Consider the following 19,435-nt stretch of genomic DNA (forward strand, 5'->3'; position numbering starts at 1 on the left):
AAATAGCTACTACACGGAAAATGGATGATAAATAAAAACCTTGCCGAAATTAGGCGAGAAACGTGAGAAAACATTAATTAAATATCCAATAACAGGCGTATTATTAACCGACATTATTATCCGATAACATTTATTAAAACCGTATTACACGGAAGTAAATTCAGGATACGTTAAAAAGCAGTCGCAAAGGGTACATTTACTTTATCATCGTATTCAAAAGAAATAAAATTTTAAGTATCTGTCAATACTGTATGAACACTCGCAAAATTTTATCTTTAATTCGATAAGTATCCGAACATTATGTCGATTCACTTTCCCGCCGGTACGAAAGGTAGCATCTTCACTAAACACAGTTTTATTACGATATTCAGTCTCTTACTAAGATCTTCAGACCCGATTTTGTTTACACAAAATTCGTTTTTCTTTATCGCCTTCATTCACACCTTCTGTCGCTTGTAATTTGTAGGATTTAAATGACAGTCGATTACGCGAAACCCTCCGTACTGCAACCCTAGGAATACTTCATTCTAAGTTGGCGCGTGCCGTCGATTTACCTGGAATACGAATGAATATCTGCCGCTTCAGAATACCTGACGTAACGTTCTACGCGATACACAACCTGTTTCAATGAAACGATTGTACCGTGCAACGACACTCTTTGCGGTAGTCGCTTGCGATATTTAGTCGTAAATTGTCTCCGAACGGGAATAGCCGATTTGGATTCACGAAAATATGCGGGTACGACTATGTAACTTCTCTTTTTCGACTTGTATCGTTCAAGAACGACGTGAATACAGCACGTACTGTAAACAAGGTATTTGTAGGATTATTTATTTGTTTATTATTATTATTATTATTATTATTATTATTATTATTATTATTAATCTGATTTTTAACTTACTAATGAGGAGTAATTATTTGGAAAGTTAAAAAACATAATATTTTATTTTCATTACGTACATCCTATCCCGTTAAGAAGATTACTAAGCGATAACTTAAAAGTTCAGAAAACGGCAGCGCAAAATTAACTTAATTTACCGAATTTTCAACATCGAACTGTTCACCGACGATTCCGATAAGAATTTAAACGATATAAAATAAATTTTACAACGTTTAAGGTAATTAAAACATTTAATCGAGGCTAACACTCGAATAAAATGACGATTACAATGAGAAGGAATTAACAGTTACTGAACGTTTTAAGTATCCTATGTTATCACGTTACCTTCACATTTAACATGTCACGGCGCGCTTCTTAACAGTGGCTCTAACAGACTGTATCGGATGTATTACGCCGATAACAAAAATATTTTTAATTATTCCGGTTCCTTATTAGTTTATAAGAAAAATCATACGACCGGCCCGGATCAGTCGATATTATGAAGGGGTAAACACATCGCATTTCACCTTACGAGATAAAATAATAATGTTAAAGAAACACAGTCGTTGAGTAGCGCTCTTAAAAATAAGCGTAACAAATACATAATAGATTTTACAGTTTTATCATTTTATACTAGAATTTGGATAAAAATATACGCAATCTGAATAAAAAAATAATAACACTTACCTCGTCGATCAATCAATGTATACTCTAAAAAATACACAAAATTATAAATAAGACTATAAAAAAAGTAAATATTATATAATAATGTACATCGTACAGACGTTATGAACATACACACGAAAGGAAATAACAGACATCGAGAATAACTCACACCTACAACGATCCAGACTGAACTGATAGCACAGAGCATGAAGACAACTCCCACAAGCCCTCTTCACAGGATTGCCAACGCACCGGTTAAAAATTCCCCGACATTAAAATAACGTATAATAATTTACACATCAATTTTTATTTTTTCACGCATTAAATACCGCAGCAAAACAATTATTAACGAAAGTCCGGTACAAAACGTTCTACGTATAAACGCGGCGGTAATATATAAGAATTAAAGATTATAAAAAATTAAAAAATACCGCGAAGGGTGAGACGAAGAACAGGCGGGTAGAGGAGACAAGTTTTATACACGCATGGTGTTGATTGCTTCTCCAGACAATCGAGCAAAATCTCCCTCCCCGTAAATACCCCTTTACCAGAACGACCGACCGCTCTCCCCTTCATCACAACAATACAATACTACTAACCCCTGAACAAAACCTTTCTCGTTTCGTACGTACCGTTCTCTCCCATTAACGCTATCTTCGCGACGAAGCGAAGTAGGCGCGGAAGGAAGGCACAGACCGCTCCAAATCACTCCTCCTACGAACCGTCTCTCCCGCTCTTTAACACACCTACCGTACCTTCCCCGTCCTTTTCCTCATAAACCCTCATTTCAAACTATAGGACGTATTACCACGAAACTAATGAATCACAGAAAAGCAGGAAACCCTCCTAACGTTTCAGACTACGATGCCAAATTAAAAACATATTTCTAAATTCCTGCTAATTAAAAAACGCTACAAAAAAAAAGAATTAATCGGAACAAGGTCTACGTGAAAATATCAGCATAATTACTGAATACATGACACAAAAGGAATAATAATCCAACAGAATACGAATAAAGTATAAGATAATAAATAAAAATTTATTTACATTTTAAAAATCTAAAAAAAATAATTATTCGACTCGGAAAATTAATCAAGGGCGGTTGAAAACAGAACTACATTAATCAGAAAAATTTAATAAGTTAACAGAAAACAGAAAAATCTTTAAATCATTTTAAACCCGTTATTAACGAAGATTTAAAGGAAGTTTAAATCTGTTTTACTTGTATACAGTATAACCCTGCTTATAAAAATTTCAGTTAAACTAATAAGCGATGTAAAATATAATTATCATTTTAAAAATAGAAAGACCGTGAAATTTGTCGGTAGTCTGTTGATTTTCATTGTTTCTGAGCGACAGAATAATATTATCTTTTTAATTTATTTCTAAGCAACAATTACGTAAAAAGATAATACGCATTAAATAAACCACGGATTTTCCTTTCCCAGACGTTATACAACAGTACTGTACTGCCAAATAGAATGAAACACCCCTAATTTTTATTTTTTAGAAATTTTCTGAGATCCTCAACTTTAAAAACATAAAAATATAATTTCGAAATTCTGTATTCGCTGATAACTTTGGAGCTCTATTAAGGTTTTAGGTTATAAAAAAATATATTATCTCAAATTTTATCGCGTAAATACCACTGAAAAAAAAATTTTATATCATTACAAAGTTTCTCAAATCAATACAAAATCGTTTCTATTTTGTAATTCAAGGATTTTTAAACCTTATATAATTGTTTATATTTACTTCTTATTAATTGCATGTATGTATTTTCTAAATCATGAATTATACGGGTAAGATAAATTTTTATAACTTATTAGACGGTTAGGAGGTAATGAAGCCTTATTTAAGAGTTAAAGTTTAAAACTTTTGTACGCGATGTCGAGATGGAAACATTTCTAGAGATACAGCGTAAATTTTTTACGCTCAAGATATATTCATTTAAGGTTTGATTTCATAGAAATGTTTACTCGAACCCGTTTCTTTTAGCTTATGGGAAATACGATTACGCATATCGCAGAAAGATGCTGGAAAAATATAACGTAAAACTCCTCTGTCATTCTCTTAGTGCCACGACCGCTATCGATCGTCGGTTAACGCACCGGCTACCTACCTCATTATTTTTACGTTGTCAACAGCCGATCTAACGTTAAATCTGGCGCGGCTTGTCAGTCCTAGCATCGTACTTTGGATGGCCTCCGCGAAAGTATATTCCTCGTATATTTTACTGACGTCGACCGACTAAGCGGTTCTTCGGCCTTAAGGGTGTCAAACGAGAGCGATACCGTCCTATCATTTCCTCACACGAGGCCGTTGGACTTAGTCCAACGTCGTCCTAACGGAGACACTCCTTATTACGAGTCAGTCGGCCGACCGGCTGCAATCAAAAACGCTAATACGGGACATCCTGTACACAGAATGTCCCGAAAGAGTTGGCCTAATTTAACAGATCGTTTCAGTACATCGAAACAAAAACGTTCACGTGCGTTCCTGTTTTCAATCTTTTCACTAATCGAATTAAAAATAATTTACAATGATTTTCATTACTATAACAGAATGCAAAATTATGAGCTCGCATGATTTTTGCGATCCAGTTTAACGATTTCAGCCGTTTATAATAAACGAGGTGTCATTTTATTCACTATAAAAGGTTAAAAATTGTATATAATTAGATAAACCTAATATTTAAGGCGCTGTCAGCGATTAAAGAATTTTAACGGCCGCCATTTTGGAATTTTTGAAGGAAAATTTTCTAATTTATTTATTGTTACGAGATGACGTCGGGCACACGCAAGAGAGGTGGATCAAAAAATAATTTACACCCTTCCCGTGTTCTTGAACTGAAAGAGATATTTAAATGTCTAGAAGCGGCAGGACCGGTTGTGTTGTTTTCACGATCCCCCAGCAGCAATTCTGTATGAAATTCAGTACGTGTGTGGTGCCGTTGTCAATATGGCGTGTCCTCTAGGAGTTTCGTCCAGATTAGAAGTGCATTCAGCGGTCCGATTTTTGCGGGCAAAAAATTACAATCCTGAAATTTATCGCCAAGTTGTTGAGGTATACGGTGAGAATTCAACGTCACGCACCACGACCACAAAACGGTGCCAAACGTCTGAGACCGACAACCACAAACAACAATGTTTTGCGTCTGCTCTTTTTTTTAACGTTATTCCAGGACCGTCCACAGCTTTTGAAATAAATCATCACAGTGGATGAGAGCTGGGCGCCTCATTACAGTCCTGAGACTGAACGAGTATCACACGAACGGAAACAAAAATTCGCTGCGGCCAAAACAAGTGAAAACATTCCCGCGCGTTCGAAAGGTTACGCCGACAGCCTTTTTTTATTCTGAGGAAATTGTTTACGGTGAATTTATACTCAGAGGAGCTACAATCAACGGCGAATCTTACTGTGAGATGTTAAAAAAAAATTCGTAAAGTCATTAAAGATCGAAGACCCGAAAGATTCAGCGACGGGGTCGTTTTTCTTCGCGACAATGCTACTCCTCATTCGGCACGTGTGACAAACGAGTTCACAAATGCGACAAAGGAGCTGCAAAAATTCAAGCGGTAAGTGCGGTCTCATCCGCCTTACAGCCCTGACCTTGCACCCTGCGACTTCCACCTGTTTGGTCCTCTGAAGCGAGACCTGGGAGGGGAGACCTGGAATGATGAACTGGGAAGCGTTCCTTAAACGGTTGAAAGAAACTGGACGAAATTTTAACGAGAGCGGAATAAAAAACTTATCGCAAGGTATGAAAAGCGTTTAGAAAAACTTGGTTATTATGTCGAAAAATAGATAATATGTGGTCTTATAAAATTGTCTTATAGATAAAAAATTGTCTTATAAATACGCGCTGGTTTCATAGAGGGGATGTAACTTACTTTCTGATCGTCCCTCGTATATCAAACTTCATTAAAGTATCTCGAATCGTTCTTAGGAAATAAACTTTTATCGGAAAAAAACAAATTGACGGACAGAGAGAGAATGACGCGAGATAGGTCATTTGCCCGCGTGAACATTTTCGTTTATTTTGACGTCCTAATCAGCGTCTTAAATTTGGCCGACTCCTCCCAGGACGTGCAGCATGTCACAAAAATAAATAAAAAGCGCAAAATGTTTTATTCTAATTATTAAATCGACCTCGAAAAACAGAAGAGGTTCGATTCCGTGTAAGCCTATACTACGTTCAAGGATTGATCTCGACTAAAAGCATCGATTTCCTTGATTTTTCTTTTACTCAGTAATTTGCTGTGATGATCTTATAGTAAGTTTCTGCGGGTTAACGTAAGCGGAAAAATTATCTTGCGTACAGTAGTAGCTAATTGTAAATATTTTCCGATTTATCTTTCGATTTTGAAAGATAAATCAAAATTGCTCAAAATTTTGAATTTTTGCAGCATATTAATGGCATACTGCTCGACAACAAAAGTATTTTCATTCTAAACTTGAATAATAACGGTAAGAAAACTAAATATGAAAGAATATTATATGCAACGGAATTCTGTAGAAGAGGCTGAGCTCACGCTCGGTAACAATCTCTTTGAATCGATTTTAAGTCTTCCATTTCTTGACTGCTTTAATTTATACGCAGGTTTTGCAAATTTTGCCTTTTTTATTTTTTAAATAAAAGCAGTTTTTTATAATAATATTTAAAAAAATATAAACGACCTAAAACTGTAAAAAAAAATACACAAATTCTTTAATCGTTTATTTAATTTTTTTAAATCTAATTTAATCGGTTATTGAAAGGTACTCGGTTTTAATTAGGCGTCGATTTTAAAAAGTACAGATTTAACAAAAGTTGAAAAGTATTACATTTTTTACTTTTTTAATAAAAAATAAATACATTAAGTTGTTATATTTTTTAAGATTTTCAGTATTTTAACTTCGTTTGATATGTAAATTATTGTCGGTCCTGTTTTAAAGTTTAAAATTTAATGTTGTGTTTTTTTAAAAATTGTATTTGGGTTTCCTGCTGGTGATACAAATAAACCGCCGATTAATTGTTGACAAAGAAAAGAAATTGATTAATCCCTCTTTGTTGAATAATTATAGCATTTGGCACACCGTGCTTGCACATAATTCTGATAATTATTATGAATATTTTAACGATTAATTATATTAATGTATCTTACTACACTAACAGACAAATTAAATTCGTAAAGTGTTGGAAAAAAAGATTAAATATTAACTAGCATCCCTATCAAAGCTTCGCCCGCGGTATTATGGTTACTTGCGTTTCCCGTCGCGGTCAGTTTATTTATTTTATGTTTATTAGGGGTAGGTGCAGCCAGTCGCGTCGCACATATAGTTAACAGGGGCAGCGGCTGTCTCGGTTGAGCCGCCGCGTCGTACATCGAAGTACTAATAAGAAATAAAAAAAATAATAAAATAAAAAAACCGTTTTATATATATTTATCGAGTATTTAGGGTGAATATCTTGTTTAGTATCGGAAATGTACAAAATGTTCCATCATTGTTCAACATTTTTTTACCTTCTTTATCCTTTTAGGGTAGAATTTTCGAAAAATCTGAAAATAGGTTTGTAGATATTTACAAGAAGATTACACACAACAAATATCAAGTTGATACCTTCATTTGTTACAAAGAAACAAAAAAAATAGCCGGGTTTCAAAAAAAATTCCAAAATTAATTTTAACCCTTTAAACTCTGACTTTATCTTCAAATTGTCAACTCTGAATTTATTTTCTTTAAACTTTTCTTTAAATTTATTTTCAGAAGTTTTTGCCGGGCGTTGATTATGAACACTCACGACATGTATACGTCATATATATTGTTTTGTTTTTAATAATAAAAGTTGATTTTTTGTCGTACACTTATTCCATCGATTTTCTCAAAATTAAATTCTCAAAAAGATTTTTTTTAGTAATTTAACAATGTTAATGTACTTCAAACCTAAAAAAATGTCCGTTTTACGGTCGATATGAAACTACGTTACGTACAGTTCTAGGGCCTCTTTTATTCAATTTTTCAAGTCGAACAACGTAAGAGACCAAAACAGTTACCCCTTAAATAACGCCTTAAAAATTTCAGTAAAAACTCCTTTCGACGGGGAAACAGAAATCTTTCGTCACCTGGAACTCGATAACAAAGCGTTTTCGGACAAATGTTTGTATGAGATTTTTCCTTATTTCGAGCTCTAGAATTCCCAAATTATTTTCGCTTTCCATCCGAATCAATGTGTATATACACTAATAGAAGTACATTTTTTTTTTAAATCCGCTTACGTAAGTATAGGCTATATTTAGTAACATACTATTTAAAAATAAAACAAAAGTTAATTTTTACTGGTGCAATACCCGTCTAAATTTATAACAAATATAGGCCATACACACTGATACGTACATAACAAATGCAATTTTTTTTTTTATAATAAGTAACTGCCACTATACATAATTATAAATACTAATAATTACTGCAATTCAGGGAAAGTAATTTTAATTTTCTTTTTTCCATAATATTTAATAACGTATAAAAGGTATTCCATTTTAATTCAACAAATTTTCAAAACTTATCGCATCGCTATTTTTGATTTTGATGATATTTGGTATATGATAACTACCCGCCTTCTAGTGCCAAAAATTATTTTTTTATATTTTTAAAAAACTTTTTCTTCAGAAGAGTATTTTCGCCAACAGGTAAAAACAGCTATTTTCGTCACTTTTTCCATGAACTGTAGCATTGTTATTTTACATCATACAGAGGGTCAAAAAGGACTTTTTGAAAGAGTAAAGATGAAACTACATCTTAGTGTACTAAAAATTCATGTTGTTACATAACCAAATGTTGTAATAATCTTCTTTACTGAAGTTACCTTTACAAATTGTTTTTTTTTTTTTTTTCAAATTTTGGGCTCAAAATAAATAACGAAGGACTTAGAGTAAGAAGTCTGTTTTTTACCTTTTAACTCTTAGGTACTAGTAGTACTTATAAAAAAATTGGACTGTTGCCGAGTGTCCTTCGTCAAAAAAAAATATGGCTGTCAAATCGTAAGATTTTAAAAACGTCTCAGTTTTGGTGCCCAAAAATCACGTGTGGGACGGGTGGCAAAAATCTGAAATGTTTACAGCAGTAAGGAAGTTTTATGTACTTTAAAACCACATAAAATCTATTTTGTTACTCGAAGGGGTTGACGAGTAATGAAGCCATCAAAACCGCTAACATGTTCCTTCTAACCGTGAACAATGTATCCGAAAAAACCACAGCGTATTTTTTCCGATAATAATGTAGGCCTGTATAAAAAATATTTTTATATGTCTATGAGATAAAAACTCATGTTTAAACACGAAAGTGAACAGACACGCATGGACAAGAATGTTTGCGTAATCCTGAATGTAAATATTGTAGGAGACACAGTTACTGTTTTGATTTCAATGTGATGTGTCGTACTGTTGCTAGTGTCAATATTGTGGTTAGGTATGTACACTTGTTTATACAGTAATTTTCTTAGCAGTGAACTTCTCTTTTATGCGATATCTAATTTTATTAATTACAGAGATTATTTCAGCTGTAGAGAAGTGGAATAAGAAAACGTGAGGTACAATTGGTAGTTTTATAATTTATATTGTTTTATAACTGTTAAAACCCTTGCATTTTATAAAAAGCCACGTTATGGAAAGTTAGATTTGCATTCACACTGAAACGGAATGTCACAAATTGACTTATCTTCAGTATTGCACGATATTTTTGAGTTTACTGAACAGCAAATAACATTGATATCTTTAAGAAGCGGATGTAGTGAAACAAAAAATATCTGTACTTCTTATAAAACCAAATATTTAGATAAATATTTTTATATTAACGGGAAAGGTCGGGGTCTGACCCGTTTAGCTGTCGCACTAAACCGGATAAGAAATCTCTTCGAGAAATATCTTTGACACTTTCAACAAGCAATCCAAATTAAAATTAATTCCAGACAGAGCGCTGTGTACAAAATGCTTAAACAAAACACAACAACCATATGATACAAAAAACGAACCGGAATGTCAAGATATATTTGTCGGTGAAAAAAGGTTGTTCAGTACTTGGCATTTTCCCCGTTAAGATTCAAAAATTATCGAACGGTGTATAGGAACCGATTTTAAAATATAAATTTACAAAAATAACCGACTCGGTTACCGGTAAATTAAAGGATTCGTTTGGTTTAAATATTTCTACATAAGAAACCAGAAGTTAAAATGAAAACAGTTACATCAACCCAGAAAAAATTAATATTACTTCAGTCAATTTGTATTTTTATTTGAAAATCCTTCCCTACCGATTGATGTTTTTTCCATATGTTAGGGGTGATGAGGGAAGCTTAACTCCCAGATTTTTAACATCCCACCTCCTACAGATTTTTGAGAAACTCTAAACGTTTTTGAAATGCGTTTTTCTCTGAATCTATGCATTTTAGAGAAAATTTTTACAAACAAAAAATGTAGAAGACATTCTCCTCTACAATTAATGTGTTTTAAGTAATGCCGTATAATTTTAAATTGAAATACTAGGTGGCGCTGAAGTTGTAAAAAACGAGTTTTTCGGTTTTTTTCATCGGAAAAAATTATTTTTCGTCTGTATTGCATTTGGAAACGTTGTTAATCTCAAAAAAACAGACGAGTTTTATTTAAACAATTTTCTTGTACGACTTATCGTTTTGGAGCTGTAGCTTGTGAAAGTGTGAAAATGTGAAAATGTTGTGAATCGGGCACGTGTTCGAAACCGGTCTAGTCGCCGCTGAACAATGCCGATCTCCCCGGCTACAGTAACAATAGTACCGCTGCGTTACCATTGTACCGCTATAACTCTGGCTGGAATTATCTTGCTCGTTATTGAAATCGTATGAAACATTTAAGTAGCCTGAAATAAAAATCATGAAATCCCCAAATAGAGTTACTGTAAACGGTATTAACCTTGTTTGCTGCCCGGCAGGTCTTCTAAATTACGGAATAAATTTTCTGTGCTAAATTTTTTTCTGTCTTCTAAATTTTCTGTGTTATTTTTCGTTTATAATTCGTTCGTTATTCATGTTAATTATCCCATTGTAGTACGGAAATTTTTTTTTCAATATAGAAAATGTTTTACATATTTAGTGTTTACTTTATAAATTTCATTTCCATTTTTTTTTGTTTTTCAATAAATATTATAAAGATTTTATGCAGCCGTTCGGTATTGACTAGCCGATCGGTACCGATCGAAATAACTCATTTAGAGGGGGAAAAAATTGTTACCAGGACTTTTATAAGTGGAAATGGTAAAGGAACTTATAATAAACGTAAAAAAAATACATGCGTGAGTGAGGATAGTGGAGGGTTAAAAAGGGTGAAAAATGGTATTACGATTTCCGGCGAAAATTGACGTCAAAAAAAGTATCCAATAAAAGTTGTAGATCGTGCAAAATTCTACAACTTTCGTAGAAGTCACTTTTTAACAGGCTCAAAATTTCGGAGAAAAATGCGAAAAGTCGTTTGTTTTTTATTTTTCATTTCCGTAAAATTAATTTAACTCTGACGAAGCTTACTGAAAGTATACCTTTCTGTATCTTAAATAACCACACATTTTTTAAATAAAAAAATCAAGTTTCCGAATATTCATTTTTTCCCGTCTGAAACACGTTTTGTTTTTTTTTCTTGAGATGGAAGAATTTGAGTAGTTAGTACACAAAGTTCAGAAAACGACTGTTTGAAGATAATTTCAATATGAAAATCATCCCAGCTCTCTTGCAGTAATCTGAGCACTTCATTACTGCCTGGACATTTTTCACACTGTGATATAACATGCACACTTCAAAATCTATAGCACTTTCCGTGGTTGAAAGGAGAATTTTATAATCAAATTTCATTTTTTGATTTTCACACACACACACACACACACACACACACACACACACACACACACACACACACACACACACACACACACACACACACACACACACACACACACACACACACACACACACACACACACACACACACACACACACACACACACACACACACACACACACACACACACACACACACACACACACACACACACACACACACACACACACACACACACACACACACACACACACACACACACACACACACAATGAGTACCTACCCACCAGCCAGAACACAAAATTTAGGTCTTAAATCAGCAAATTTTGAAAAACCAAACTTTAGATTGTGTTTTTCTTTGAAGGCTTGTACAATTCTTTCTTACATAAGATAAGCCTTTTTTGGATATTAATTTTTTTCCCGTCAGCCTGTCATACACAGAAACAATCTTTCTTGCCTGGCATCATTCTGGTAAAAATCTAGCATATTTAATAACATTTTTATCGATTACGTGATCGGGTTTCTTTTTGCCAATTTGTGCCAAAATTCCATTTGTTTTAACTAATTGTTTGAATTGACGGGCTACATAGTGACTAACAGTAAACACATTTTGAATTTTTTGAATGCCTCAGGTGCTTGGTAATAAACGTAAAATATAGTACAGGAAATTTTTCATCAAAATAGGCTGTATTTGAAAATCCTTACCTACCGATTGATCTTTTGTCCACGCGTTAGGGGTGTTGAGGAAAGCGGTTTTTCGTTATAAAACGAAAAACCAATGAAGGTTTTTTGTATCTGTTAAGCTGATTTTCAGAACGACCTGTTTTTAAAAACAGGTGAAGTACTAATGCGAGTTGTATCCTCTGCAACTTATCGATATTCCACGTGGCACGCATAATTTAGCGATGTCGTGTCCCCTTCACGCACCACCGACCATCCTACCTGATTCTTATTTAACAAATGACCAATCTATTAAAAAAAATACTCATCCTAAACTTATCTGAACATATTCTATTTATTTATTACATCGAACTTAAAACGAAGCGATTTGACTGTATCGCATATTTTCAAGATTTGTAACTGCGGAGTCGGCAGGACTTAATAAAAAACACCGTTAAAAACTATAAAAGTTGAGACATTTTAAGTTCGGCAAGTCTACACGTATAGCTACGGCAAACAACCCGTTAAAATCTGAAGGAATTTAGTCGCGAAATTCGCCAGTTAAAATCGACCAAATCGGGTTTTGGAAATTTTCGTTCCGCAATTAGGTAGGAGTCTGTGAAAAAATCATTTAAGGAAACAAACAAAAAAACAAATATTTGAAGGACACCGCAAATAATATATAGATAATAATTGAAAGACAGTTACTTTTATACGGATTTGAATACTAGATCGTGGATCCCGGTGTTCTTTGGCGGTCGGGTTTCAGTTAACCACACATCTCAGGAACGGTCGACCTGAAACTGTACAAAACTACACTTCATTCACACATATCATCCTATGAAGTCGCACCTTACGATGGTTCCGGAGACTAAACAGATAAAGAAAGAATTGAACGGGCAAAAAGCTGATGTATAGCATAATATAAAACATAGTTTTTTTTTTCAGATACACGTCTACTCTGAGAAACACGAATGAATGCCTAAGTACTCGTATAAAAGCGGTAGATCCTGTACCGGGTTTCTTTAGCCGGATATTAAAAACTCGACTCGCTAATTTAATCGATAAAAGTAACAATAATACAGAAATACAACGGAATGTCGATACGTTTTAGCAACATCTACGTCTAAGAGTAAAAATAAACTACTCCTACAATTTAAAACTATACCCGCCAGGTGGGGCCGGTGTCGAGATATTTACGAAACAAACAAACAAATATACAAACAGACTTTTATTCTAATATATATATATATATATATATATATATATATATATAACGGATGTTCGTATGTGTGTCCGGTAAAGACCAAAAAACTAATGGACCTATTTACGCACGGGCAAAAGGGAAAAATGGAAAACGGGGAAAAGGTGGAAAGAAAATGGGGAAAACGGGAAAGGGTAAAAAGGAAACTGGAAGAGAACTGAGGGAAAAGGATGAAAGAGAGAAGTTGGAAAAGGAAAAGGGGAAGGAGAATAAGTGTAAGGTAAAATTTGTGATGTTCAGTTTTTAATTTTTTTATCAAATTTTCAATTGCGTTCATTTAAAAACTATATATATATATATATATACGTAGCAATAGCGAAGCATTGCTGGGTCTGCTAGTATCTTTTAAACGTACGACATCGTTTTATTTATTTATTATTTTTAATAATTTTTAATTTAATAATAGTAACTATTATTTTTTTATATATTTTTTTTTGATATTATCAATAAATATAATTAAAATGTAAAATAAATATTGTAAAATATGATAAAAATTATTAATTAAATATTTACCTTCGTCTCTCTTTTTAATCTTTTTATAAGTTATTAAATCGTTGGTGGACTTTAAATTTTAAATACCTCTTAGTTTGTTTGGTTTTTAATTCTGTCTCTTTAATTTTTAAATACCGTATCACCGATGAAATATTATTATTTCAATCCATTTAAATTTTAAATACCTTCTTAGTTTTTAATTCTGTATTTTTTTTAAATACCGTACCACTAATGAAAAATTACATATTTTAATCCATTTAAATTTTAAATACCTCTTTAGTTTGTTCGATTTTTAACAATGCTCTTTTTTAATGCCGTATTACTAATGAAAAATTATGGATTTTAACACCATTTCAATTTTAAAAACTTCTTTCTTTATTTAAATTTTATTGAATAAATGTGCATATATGAATACGAAATAAAATAAAATAATTATACAAAATTTTAATGTTTTACTTAAGTAACATTTGTTTGTGATTTTCTTTCTTTTAACACTTTTTTACGGTATTTTTTACTTTTTAATACATTTCAGTAATTGTATTACGATAAAATTAAAAAAATCCTTTTCGGTACGCCAGAAGGCGGAGGTAGATTTCACCGGTGCTAAGTAGGGGGATAAAAAAGATTTCCGCCTTAAAGTTAACAAAAACTTCAAATTTACAAAATACGATAACGGTTGCGTGTGAAAAATTTTCACGTGTTCAGGTTACGACAAGCGCCATATTCTTACAATTACAGCGATATTTTGGTCATTCCTTGCCTTAATGGTTGGTCATACAAAAAATTGTTTAAGAAAAACGTTTTAGGGAATTTTTAGAGGACTAACGACCATCTTAAACCGATTCGATACTGTGCCTATTAAGGTTTTTTTTGTCTTCGAAACACCATTTTTTTCATCCGTCGGGCCAATGTTTGGTTATAGCAAAAAACGTTACTTAGATAAGTTTTAGGCCCTTATCCAAAGAATAGTAAGAAATTTAAACAAATTCGATATTTTACTTAATAAGAAAGTTTGTAAAAATTGTTATTTTTTAATCGTTAACAAATGCGCCTTAGAAAAACATGACCATGAGGGTGACCTAGCTCTACAGCCTCAGCCCTTTGGGCTTTTACGTTTAAAAGCTAACGGCATCAATGCCCAAAATATGGAAGTAATGTGTTTTATTGCATTTTTGATAAGTAATAATCGCAAGAAAAATTTTTTTTGACAAAAACCTCTTAATTTCAAATATACAAAATTTAATCGACACATTGGTTTTCATTAACTCTATTATGATTTGATAATTATCTATAAAATATATTCTGGGGTTGCTTACGTCTCATTTTATAATAATTTTAACTATCTAATAATTTATTTTACATAAACATAAGAAGAGTCGTATCTTTGAACCGCGTTAACGTATACGTAATAAATTTGATTAAGACCTGGCTTCTGTACGCGAGACGTTCACGCTACTACATTTTTTTAATGCTCAGAGGAAGTAAGGAGGATAAGAGGACGGCGAAAACTCTATAAATGTGTGGAAGGGATATTTAAATCGTCTCTTCGGTAGAGGTAAAATATTTGAAAAAAGTTTTTGTTTTAAACAAGCCTTCCTCCGATTTTTCATATTATTCCAATTTCAATCGCAGCCGGTTTTCACTAAATATAATCTCATTTACGTCTCTCGATTTTATTTGATGAGCATATCAAAAGAAAAGGGAAGGGTGATGAATTTCAGTTATTGGTCGTAACTCTGAATTTCTTTTTAAAATAAAACTTGAAACTTTTTATTTTTTAAATACGTTTTTGATGGAAAGAGGAACTTCAATCCATAAAGTCGAGAAAGTTGTTCTCTTTATTAACTCAAACGTTTTAAAATTTCTAAATAATAACACGATAGAAATATATATATATATATTAATTAATAAGTATCTATAACGATTTAAATTTATTATAATCGATTAAAATAGAATGTCACCGTTTTTTGATGGGGCTGTTCCATTTGGCTTATAAAATTTGCGGGGTGTTTTTTTTATTGAAAAAACTGAGCGCAACCTAACTGATAAACGATCTTACGTAATTTACAATGTTATATTAAATTTCTCGTATTTCTTTTAAATCATACAACTAGCTGTGTTTTAAAAAGGAGCCTGTAATGATTTCATAACAACGATAACTTAACTAAGTAGCTATAAATAGATCGGATGTAAAAAAAATTGTTTAACCTTTATATAAATAGTTATATAAAGATAAAACATTTTTTTTAACTATTCACATAACATTTTAATTTCTATTATATTCACTTCCACGCTTATATTGTACGAGTATCTTAGCTATTAAAATAGAATATTTTTTTCATTTTTATTTACCGCTCTTGTAAGTACGAATACAAAGCCCCACTACCGTTACTAATACAGAGTGATTCAAAGAAACGGGAAATTCAATGAAAACTTTTTTTAGAAAATGAATTTTATTTCATGTAATTGTACAAATGTTGCCATTTTAGGATACATACATTTTAGTTTATTTTTTAAAGACGACATCTTCCAGGTGACCTCCTCTTCTACGTAAACACTCACGAAGTCTCTTCGTTAAACTGTTCGTGGTTTGACGGAACATCTCGACTGGAATTTCCGCAATTGCTTCTCGGATCTTTGCCTTCAGTTATTCCGTTGTAGCAGATTTACTGTGGAACACATTGCTTTTAAGGTGACCATGCAAAAAGTAATCGCAAGCTGAGAGATCGGGCGATCTGGGAGGCCATCTAATGTCACCTTTCGTGAAATGACACGTTGTCCAAACAATCGGCGTACAGCTGCCATCGATATTCGTGCAGTATGTGACGTTGCTCCGTCTTGTTGAAACCAGGCTGTCTTAAGAATCGGTGGAAATCTATTTTGTTGTTCCACAACAAAGGTTTCAACCACGGCTACGTAACGAGCCGACGTCGCTGTAATCGCAAGACCGTTGTCATCCTCAAAAAAATAAGGGCCTATAACACCGTAAGATGACATAGAACACGACACGGTCACTTTCTGGCTGTGCAACGGACGCTGGTGTAGCTGCGTAGTTTCTTGGGCCCGGTATCTGAAATTTTGCTCCTTAACAAATCCACTGAGGTGGAAATGCGCTTCGTCTGACATCCGCAGTTCGTGAACAAACTCTTCGTTATCGTTTATCTTTTGAAGCATTACATTACAGAATTGTGCTCGCACAACTGCATCGTTCGGTTTCAGTTCCTGAACGATCTGCAACTTGTACGGATGGTATTGCAAGTCCTTCACTAACATTCTTCGAACGCTTCAACTATGCGACTGTAAAGATGCTGAGAGACGACGGATTGACCGATGTGGACTTCGTGTGACAGCATCTTGTAAAGCTTGAAACAAAACGTTTCTTTTTCATTGCCGAACCGGTTTCCTCAAAATTAGATATCCGTGTTTTAATTGCACGTGCTGATGGAACACGGTCGTGCCGTCCCAGATTAAAATGACGGCGACATTCTCTACGCGCTCCCTCCACACTGTCATTGTTTTTGTAAAACGCTTTGAGAGCTAATGCACGTTGCGCACCGCTCCAAAGATCCACGACAACTAAATGGCAGGTTAGGTTAGAGAGGCTGGCGCCACTTATCAAGTGGTACCAATCGCCCACGGCTACTAACACAACTTTCAAAATTTCCCGTTTCTTTGAATCACCTGTACATACATAATATTTAAAAAAATATTGTTTTTAATTAAAAAATACGTAATTATAATGAACGTTTTAACAATTCATAAAATAGGAAATGAAAATAGATACAGAATAAGAAAAATATTCTTTTAAACCGCGATCAATTTGTTTTCAATTATATACTTTCTCTATGTAAAAATATGAGGGGTATAGCTGATACGTTAACGGACGGGCGTACGGAAGAATAAAATATCGTAAGGGCGACATCTGCTACCGTGTTGTAGCAAGATTGATTCCCCCGGCCGCCGCAGATAGAAACATTCCTAGCCTCGTTGAATTCAGTTTATTCGTAGTTAGCTTCTGTTGGATGTTACCGTGCAGCGATCGAATTATTAACGGCCGAAAAAGTAAACTCTACCGACAGTCATTCGTTTACGACGACGAAACTTTTCATCGAACTATTTAAACAGGCGGGAAATAAAATTTCGTTCACAGAGCTGATAAAGCGCTCAATAAGGATGAACCTCGCAGCGGTCGACCGATGAGAATCGTCGAAAGAAAATAAACGAAGCGAATCAAAGCGACTTTCGCATCGCGCATCGATTTAACAGATAACGCTGTAGGCCTGTATATCGTCCACCTTGTGAAATCACGGTATTCACACCCGCTCCAAATTCACCGTTCTCACGGATTTTGGTGCGCTGCAAGGAACCGTAACGGCGTTAATTTCACAACGTTGATAAAGTGAAGAACGACGGAGTGACGTCGCGGATAAAAAAAGACAACCGGGATGAGAAGAGCGAATCGCCGTTGGAAGGTAATGTATAGCTGTAGATTGCGGCTTAACCGGAAAAGTAAAAATAAGTTTTAGCCGACATAATGTAATTTCACGTCTTTTTTTGTTTCGTTTGAATATCTTTTTCCAGTTTGAGCGTACGTTACCTTTTCGCAGCTCTTCATAAAAATAGCTTCCCGGTTACGATTAAAAATACGTATAATGATTCGTCGCGATAAAATCGATCGAGGAAAACATCAATAAGGAAGAAATATCAGTTCTCCCCCTTCAGCCGCCCGCTGCTTATTAAATTGTTAGTAAATATATACAATCAAAATACGGAAAACCAAATCCTTCGTAACTAACTGAATCCTCCATACGTTGGCACGGTATCGGAAGGGATTGCATAAAGATAATAAATTTAAAAAACCCTCTTAAGAACAAATAAGAAAAAAGGTAAAATAAAATAACGGAATTTAAAGACAAAGATGCGCGTTTTAAGATGTGCGAATGAAGCTTAAGATTTTTATACGCAGAAAAATCTGTTTCAGCTGCCGCCAAACACGCGTGAGCGCGCGCACACAGTAAGAGGTTTTTGTTATTCATTAAATTCAAGGAAAATCTTTTCCATTTGAATTAAAATACAGCTACTTCGATAGCTCGACGTAGATTAGTTGGAACTTAGCCAGTTTAAAATAACATTGTTAGTTTTCAAATATATTTTTCTTCCGTTTTTTTTTATATATGTATATTTATTTATTTATAATAAAGAAGAGAAATTTGTGGATAAAGAAAGTTACATCCTAATAAAACTAAATAAAAAAAAAGTATCGTTAACGTACATCGAAGAAGATAAAACAAAATTTCATTACGCAATTTTAACACTTAGTATATTGGAAATTCTTTTTCCAGAAACATTTTATTTAATAGAATTTCAAACATAAGCTGAAAAATTTTCAAGGAAAGAGAAACCGTATCGGATATAAAAAGTAATTGTTTACGCGAATAAACTGTTTAAAATTAGTTTTCCATCGATGGAATAAATAATATTAAAAACTTTTCGAAAAACTATTCGGTAAAAATTCAATTCAATCAAATGATAATTCTTATAAAAAAGGTACGTGTAACAAATTGAAAAATAAAAAAGTTTCTTTTATTTAGAACTACTTTTAAGTCAATCAAACGAGATTATAAAAGAGAATTT

The 19,435-nt window shown here is 33.4% G+C and overlaps 1 protein-coding gene across 5 annotated transcripts in view; it reads right to left on the reverse strand.

The window, feature by feature from the left end:
• The window catches only part of sfl (N-deacetylase and N-sulfotransferase sfl), a 722,911-nt gene that overhangs the window by 490,371 nt on the left and 213,105 nt on the right, over positions 1-19,435 (reverse strand). For 3 of the 5 annotated variants that reach the window (XM_075377449.1, XM_075377450.1, XM_075377446.1), the window contains exon 1: positions 1,568-1,714. The exons of the other annotated variants lie outside the window; for them this stretch is intronic. The gene's annotated coding sequence lies outside the window, so the exon portion shown is untranslated. Of the gene's footprint in view, positions 1-1,567; positions 1,715-19,435 lie in introns of those variants that run through there. 5 annotated transcript variants of the gene reach the window in all.

The sequence above is a fragment of the Lycorma delicatula genome, chromosome 10 (genome assembly GCF_047948215.1).
Source record: "Lycorma delicatula isolate Av1 chromosome 10, ASM4794821v1, whole genome shotgun sequence".
NCBI lineage: Eukaryota > Metazoa > Arthropoda > Insecta > Hemiptera > Fulgoridae > Lycorma > Lycorma delicatula.